The 7,414-nt window shown below is 50.8% G+C and overlaps 1 long non-coding RNA gene across 3 annotated transcripts; it reads right to left on the bottom strand.

The window, feature by feature from the left end:
• Window positions 1-1,248: 1,248 nt before the first annotated feature.
• LOC309859938 lies at window positions 1,249-7,110 on the bottom strand. Of its 3 annotated transcripts, none has more exons than XR_014309049.1 (3): window positions 6,774-7,019; window positions 5,982-6,206; window positions 1,249-4,050 (listed from the first exon to the last, which is right to left on the bottom strand). It is a non-coding gene; the product is annotated as an uncharacterized lncRNA (long non-coding RNA). The 3 variants fall into 3 exon arrangements; XR_014309048.1 differs by lacking the exon at window positions 1,249-4,050 and adding an exon at window positions 5,035-5,780 and having other exon boundaries at window positions 6,774-7,021; XR_014309047.1 differs by lacking the exon at window positions 1,249-4,050 and having other exon boundaries at window positions 5,831-6,206; window positions 6,774-7,110.
• Window positions 7,111-7,414: the final 304 nt, after the last annotated feature.

Genomic DNA, 7,414 nt, shown 5'->3' with positions numbered 1-7,414 from the left:
CCGTGTAAAGGCTGTGTGACATCGGGCCAGCTACTGAACATCTCTGAGCCTTACTTTACTGATCTGGGCAATGGATAGAATTCTGATGGCTATTCTCACCAAGAGGATGTGAGAATAAAATAAAAGAGTATAAATATGAAAGCATGAGGAAACCTCAGAGCATTGAGCCATGGCCCAGCCACACAGTCCATTTGAAAAAAGATGCAATAATTCAAGTCTCAGTGCCTCGGTCTAATCTTTATGATTAAAAAGGAAGGAAGGAAAGAAAGAAAGAAAGAAAGAAAGAAAGAAAGAAAGAAAGAAAGAAAGAAAGAAAGAAACGAGAGGAATCTAGTAACCTGTGGTGGGTGGCTATTTTCTCTTAAGGACAAAGTTACAGTCCCAGAAGAAAGATCTGGCAGACTTGAGCTGATTAGATAATTCTCCCTGTGTGTGTGTTGGTGGGGGGTCTGCAATCCTTTTCCAGGAGGGCAGGCACGTGTTATCACAGGGCTCCAACAGGGGTGTTGACCTTTTTAAGTGAGTGTTCCCACCCCCCCCCCAAAAACCCGGCCTGGAGGGGTGGCCGGACTGATGTCATCTAGAGGTGGGGTGTGCCTGTCGCAAAGGACTGAAGCAGGGACCAGGCCAAGAGGCATCTGGGCAGTGGAGACAACCGCAGGGAGGCCCTGCCGGGAAAATGCCAGAACTTTGTGTTCCTTACAGAAACTCATTCTTTCCAGGAGCAGCATGGGGCCTTCAAAACATGGTCCCCTGATCTGATTCTATCCAAAGAACATGGTAACGCTCTTCAAAACATGGTCCCCTGATCTGATTCTATCCAAAGAACATGGTAACGCTCTTCAAAACATGGTCCCCTGATCTGATTCTATCCAAAGAACATGGTAACGCTCTCCAGGACGGGGCGACCAAAGGCTCGATGCTGTGGACCGATGAGCTGTCCCCAGAGAGAAAAGTCCGGCCGCAGAGACTGCAAGGCCCCGGGGGAAGGAGGAGGAGGAGGGGCTGCTGCAGAGAGCCCCCCTCCCCCATTAAATCGATTGAAGGTGAGTTGGGGAGCATTTAGATTTGGGTTATTCTTTTTTTTCAGCCTTGAGATTTGGGGTTCAAATCCCAATAGTGCCTTAAAGAGATAAAGCTCATCAGAACCCATGATCCTCCACACTATCTTTCTGCTCACGTGGAGCCGTTGGCTCTCTGGACCTCCACTGGGTCCTCGGTTCCTCCCCTGCAGGCCCTGCACGAATCCTTAGTAGTTGGGTGATCTCTGCGCCATCAGAATCCAGTAGTGAAGTGTGTCAGACTGCTTGGATTCCAATTCATTCAAATTCAGATTTCCTGCTCCCTGTGTGACCTTGGCCAATTACTCAACCTCTCTGTGCCTTGTGAAGTGGGGCTATAAATACGCTACCTCATTGGTCATGGAGTTCAAATGCCATGTATCACCGATCCTGCTCGACCCAATGCCGGCATGTGGTAAGACTCCACAGTGACCATGGAGGCCATCAGGACACTGTAGCCAGGAGGAGGGACACCTATGACACCCAGTGGGGCCATGTGACCTGCTGATAAAATATGTGTAGAAGTGACGTGCAGAACTCCGCAGGTAAGAGGTCCCCTGCCCCTTTCTGTAGGAGCTGTGGAAGCTTCCTGTTGGGATGGAGCCCTGGGCTCCCCCTGCCTCCCTGCACTAGACACCGGATGGGAGGGAGAATTCAAGTTTTGGGAGTGAAGCCTCTAGAACACTTGTATTTTTTTTTTTTTTTAAACCGCATCTTATCCTAACTACCCCTGTTGACTATAATCACTAACAATTGCACAGCAGTTGATCCTTCCATGATATGGTTCGAACCATGTAGTTCCATCCACTTACGTGTGGACTTTTTATAGTCCAAGCACTCTAAGTGTATTTTCTCTTTCTTACGATTTTCTTTTTTCCTTCTTCTTCTTCTTTTTTTTAAAGATTTATTTATTTTAGAGAGACTAATCTGGGGGGAGGGGCAGAAGGAGAGAGAAACCCAACCAGACTCTGCCGAGAATGGAGCCGGATGTAGGTCAATCCTGCAACCCTGAGATCACAACCTGAGCTGAAAGCAAGGTTTGGACACTTGACCGACTGTGCCTCCCAGGTGCTGTTCTTCCTTATGATTTTCTAGTAACAGTTTCCTCTCTCCAGCTTACTTTATTGTAAGAGTACAGTTTATTAAGCATAGAACATACAAAATATGTGTCAACAGCAGCTTGTAGCATTTAAGTTTCGGGGGGTCAACGGTTCTGTGTGTATCCTTAACTGCTCTGTGGTCACTGCACCTAATCCCTGCGTCGCTCGTGGAGCAAATGTATTTCTGCTTTAGGTTGCGGTGCCCGGGGAACAATCTCCTTATTCACACGCACGCACCTTCCCTTCCAGGGGGAGGCAGGTGACAGGACGGACAGAGCCTGAGCTCTGGTGGTGTAGACCTGGGTTGGAATCCCTCCTGGTGGCTGTCCAGCTCAGCGTTTTCAGGCAGACCGTTGAATTCCTCAGAGCCTTGGTGTCTGCACAGGATGATTTCTGCTTGGTTGGGGCTGGGGAGGGGCTCCAGGTGGCTGGCACGGTCTTGCATGTTCCGCACTCAGGGGCTGTGATCAGGTTGGCTAATAGCCCTTTCAGCGTGGGCAGGAGCATACGGCCTCCTCCGGAGCCGGGCAAATGTGTGGTAGTTGCTCAGAATACTTCTGACCGTTGGAGGGGGGCTGACAGCTCCCACTTCTCCCCAGGAACTGCTCCCCACGCTGTCCGCCTGTTTCTGCCTCAGAGGCTGACACACATGGGTACACAAGCAGGCCGTTGGTTTCCACTGAGTTTGGGACCAGGGGAAGGGAAGAAAGAATTTGGGATCGTTAGTCCTTCCGCTTATATCCCTAGCTCACTCCTTGTGAGGACACCTCAGGCTCGAATTGCCCCTTGACCCCAGGTTCCTGTTCCTCTCAAGGTGGCCTCAGCTGACCACATGAGGCTCCCCTGAGGTATGGTAACTGCACTCGGGGTGGTAAGGGGTGCTGTTGCCATGTTCCTGTGCCACCCCTGGGGTTCCCCTCATGCTGCCCACAGACCTTCTGGAATGATCCTCTCTTAAGAGTGCCATCTTATTCCTGCTGAGATCCCAATGATGCCTCAATGCACAGCCCTCTCTTCTCTCTCTCGCGTCCTAGGATTTTTCTGGCCCGTCTTGCTCCCTGTGGCTGTAGCCGTCTGTAGGCATACCGGAGTGGTGTGGCCTCCTCTCTCAGTGCCTCATCTTTCCAGGGGTGTTACCAACGTGCTCCCGAAGCAGAAACTCTCAGGTCCTGGCTGGGTGCCTGCTGGGATGCGTGGAGGGCTCTCTTCCAGCCACACACCTGGAGCATGTATAAAAATACAGAAGCCTGGATTCTGCCCCAGACCTGTCATATCCAGGTCTCCGGGTGGAACCGGGCATTCAGATGAGCAGATGAGGGTGGACAAGGAGTAGAGAGGGCGGTCAGCAGCCGTGCGCACCGGAGGCTGTGCTGCACCCAGTTCTTGTTAATTACTTTATGATTGTGCGAGAAGCTTGATTTTGGATGTGATTGTGTTCATGGCCGTCACCTCAGTCAGTGCGGACCTGTGTGCAAGGATGTGCCTGGGTATGTGCGTGAGCCAGCTGGCTAGTCCGCTCAACGCATCCTGGAGTGGCTCTATTCACCCCTCCTTCCGAGGTTTTGTCAGACTATTCCCCCTGGGGTGGGGGGTGGAAGAGGAAGACCCTTCCCTTTGGCTCTTTAAGCCCCCCTGTCCTTCAAGGCCCCCTAGCTTCAGCCTGCCGGTGATTGTAGCACCCAGAGGGGGAGAGGCCCCCCTTGGTTCCATCTGACGCACAGTGTGAGCAGTACATGATCGGCCCCACTGCGTGTGCATTCTGAGAATGAGAACTGAATTTCAAACTTTCTTCCTTCTGCTTCTCTTACTGCCTATCTCCAGCCGCATCCGTGCCAGGGACAAGGCAGGGTGCCCCTTCGCGAGTCAGGTCATCCATCTTTGCAACCTCCCTGTGAAGTAGAACATTCCCATCACCATTTACAGAGAAAGCAGCCAAGGCTCTAGGTGGGGGTGGAGGGGGGTGGGGGGCTGAGGGGTAAATAACTCATCCAAATGGCAGAACTGGGTTTTCAGCCTGGGTCTGTCTGACTCCAAATCCTTTGCTGTAAATCAGTGGTTCTCAAACTCTGATCTCGGGACTCCTATATTCTCTCTCTTTTTCTTCCAAGTTTTTGTTTAAATTCAAGTTAGTTAACATAGAGTGGACTGGGGGGTTCAGAAGTAGAATTTAGGGATTCATCACTGACATCTAACACCTCGTGTGCATCGCAACAGTCACTCTCCCCAACGCCTGTCACGCTTCTCCCCCATCCCCTCACCCCCCTCCCCTGCAGCAGCCCTCATCTGTTCTCTGTCATTGCAAGTCTCTTATGGTTTGCCTCCCTCTCAGTTTTTACCTCATTTTATTTTTCCTTCCTTTCCCCATGGTCATGCTTCAGTCTCACATATGAGGGAAATCATATGGCATTTGTCTTTTTCTGACTGACTTACCTCACTTGGGATTCCTATCCTCTCTTAAAAATTATTGAGGATTCCCAAAAAGGTCTTGTTAGTGTGGGTTATAGCTATTAATATCTATCACATTAGAAATTAAAGCCGAGAAAGACACCAGGGTATTTATGTCACATAAAAGAGCAATCATGAGGGGCGCCTGGGTGGCTCAGTGGGTTAAGCCACTGCCTTCAGCTCAGGTCATGATCCCAGGATCCTGGGATGGAGCCCCGCATTGGGCTCTCTGCTCAGCGGGGAGCCTGCTTCCTCCTCTTCTCTCTCTGCCTGCCTCTCTGCCTACTTGTGATCTCTCTCTGTCAAAGAAATAAATAAATTCTTAAAAAAAAAAAGAGCAATCATGAATGTGTCATATAGAATACAAGTAACTTTTAAAGTGAATCTGAACGATGTTTTCCAAAACAAAAAGAGAGTGAAAAGTGGCATTAGTGAACATTGTACGGACTTTATCACAGCTGGGTTCTTGGACCTGCTTATGCCTTCAGTCTGTCCCAACACCACAACTCACAGAGCCTCTGGAAAACATCGTATACTTCTGAGACAATGAGAGTGAAGAAGGCAAATAGCTCTGAGTGTTGTTGGGGAAATCGTGTTGAAGCCACGAACCCCGGGAAAGGTCTCTGGGACCCCCAGGGGTGCCTAGGCAGTATTTTGAGAACCACTGCTCTCAGCTGGGAAGCTCTGTCTTGCTGGCGTGCTCACTCGTCTGGGTACTGCTTGTCTGCAACACAGGCTGGACGTCTTGCGTTCCTGTCTGGTGTTGGGTAACGTGAGGGGTAGCGCATGGGCAGTCACTGAGCTGGGCTCTGCCCCTGAGCTCCTAGAGAGAGGCAGTGCTGAGCCGGCGAGCAGCCTACATTCTCCACACTGTAGAGGGAATCCGGGAGGCCCTGGGCATCCTTGACCTGTATCACAAGAATTTGCCTGCTGGGCTTTATGACAGTCCTATGACCTGAATCACCAACATATATTTTCAAGAAAAAAGAAAGAAAAAGATATACATTTTCTCTAGTACATTTGGGATCCAGAAATATCCCTGTTGACTTGCGGGGGAGGAGGGATGGCTAGGTGGAACACGGGATTTTTAGGGCACTAAAAGTATTCCGCGTGATTCTCTTATGGCGGACCTCGGTCGTGACACATTTGCCATTTCCAACACCAAGAGGGAGCCCTAAAGTGAATGAACTATGACTTAGTTAATCATGTTTCAATATCCGTGCATCAGTTATAACAAATGAACCACATTAATGCAAGATATTGACAACAGGAGGAAGTAAAGAGAGAGGGTCAGGGGTATGTGGAGCTCTGGACTTTGCGATCATTTTTCCGTCAAGTTAAAACTTCTCTTAAAAAACAGAACAGAAAACAGAACCTCGCTGCCGCTCTGGATTGCCGCCAGAGGCTCTGTGGTTTGGAGGCCGGGGTGGGGTTCCCCAGACGCCCCCAGGCTACCAGCCTGACTGTGGTTCCGTGCTGGGAAGCCGTACCCGCTCACGCATCCTGACCCCAGACTGTTCTCTTGGGATCTTTCTCCCGTCGTCTGCAGCTCCCACAAGTCTACGGCAGCGTCATCAGCTTGGCTTTGGAGGGTGTAATTCTGGTGGCAAGACTGGTAATTAGAGGATTGTGAAAAAGACTCCTGGCGTTGTTTAATTACTTGAGAACATCAGCTCATCATCACGGGGCGTAATGGGCCTCCGAAGCACACTGAAGCGGGCACCCTGTGTCTGGGGCTGGGGGGCCTCCTGGAGGCGGGTCTGGGCGGGGGCCCCAGCTCTTCTCTCCAGACCACTTGGGGCGGGAATCAGCAGGAAGGTGTTGGCTGACGGCGGGATGGGTTGGAGGATGTGGCTGGTGGAAGTGTGAGAACTGCTAGTTTATCACCAACTCAGGCAGACAGGCCTGGGCTTGCTCTGCCCCCCTCCCCCCTCCCCCTATCTCCCCCCTCCCCCACACTTCCCCAGTCTTCTTGTAGACAAGCCGTGTTCGGGAGATTAGCATCTTTCTGTCCTCAGTCCCTGGACATCTGAGGATCCAAGACAGGGACTAAGGGGAGGCCAGAGTTTTTGAGGGTTTTGAGGAAGTGTGGTGAGGGCAGGCTTGCCATCTGCAGTGAAGGGGTCTTGGAGCCCAGGCCCGGCCCAGCCCCCACACCACGCCTTACCTTCTCCAAAGGCCGCACCTGACTTCCCCACACCTGAGTTGCTGAATCCTTCTGAGTGTAATCTCCGTTTCTTCCCCCGGCACCCATCTCCTTCCCCAGCTCCTTCCAGGCTGGCAGTCTTAGGAAATGCGCTGGGCTCTGGAAGGTTCTTTCCACGGTCCAATGAACACACAGGCTCTGAGGGGGGAAAATGTGCTTAGGAGACAATAAGAGGTTGTTCTGAGTTTGAAAGCGGAGACCCTAGTGACAAGGCATGGGGGAGGCTTTCTCAAAGGCTTTCAGGAAATTTTCTGCTTTCCCTGGGGGGAGGTGAGGGGGTGGGGGGGTGCTCTTTGAGAGGACAGGTATTGCGGTGACCCTCTCAAAGAATTTGCTTGTTTGTTTGTGGGTTTTTTTTTTTTTTTTTGGTGTTCTCTTTGCTCCAACTTAATTAGTAATATTATAACTTTCAATTTAATCATTGACCTAAACGAGTTGCATTTTTATCTCAGCAGGAGTCTGGCTGGGCTGAAAGAAGTAGCCAGGGGAGCTGAGTGAGAGGGGAAAATTACTCGGAGTATTTGGGCCGGCAAGTGACACCACTTCTGCTCTGAGATAAGATGGAGACATTTTCAAGCTATGTTTTAAAATCATAAAAACCA

This window comes from Mustela nivalis, assembly GCF_964662115.1.
Source record: "Mustela nivalis genome assembly, chromosome: 2".
Lineage (NCBI taxonomy): Eukaryota > Metazoa > Chordata > Mammalia > Carnivora > Mustelidae > Mustela > Mustela nivalis.
Note: the sequence above shows the minus strand (reverse complement) of the source record. Positions and strands in the feature narration are given on the sequence as shown.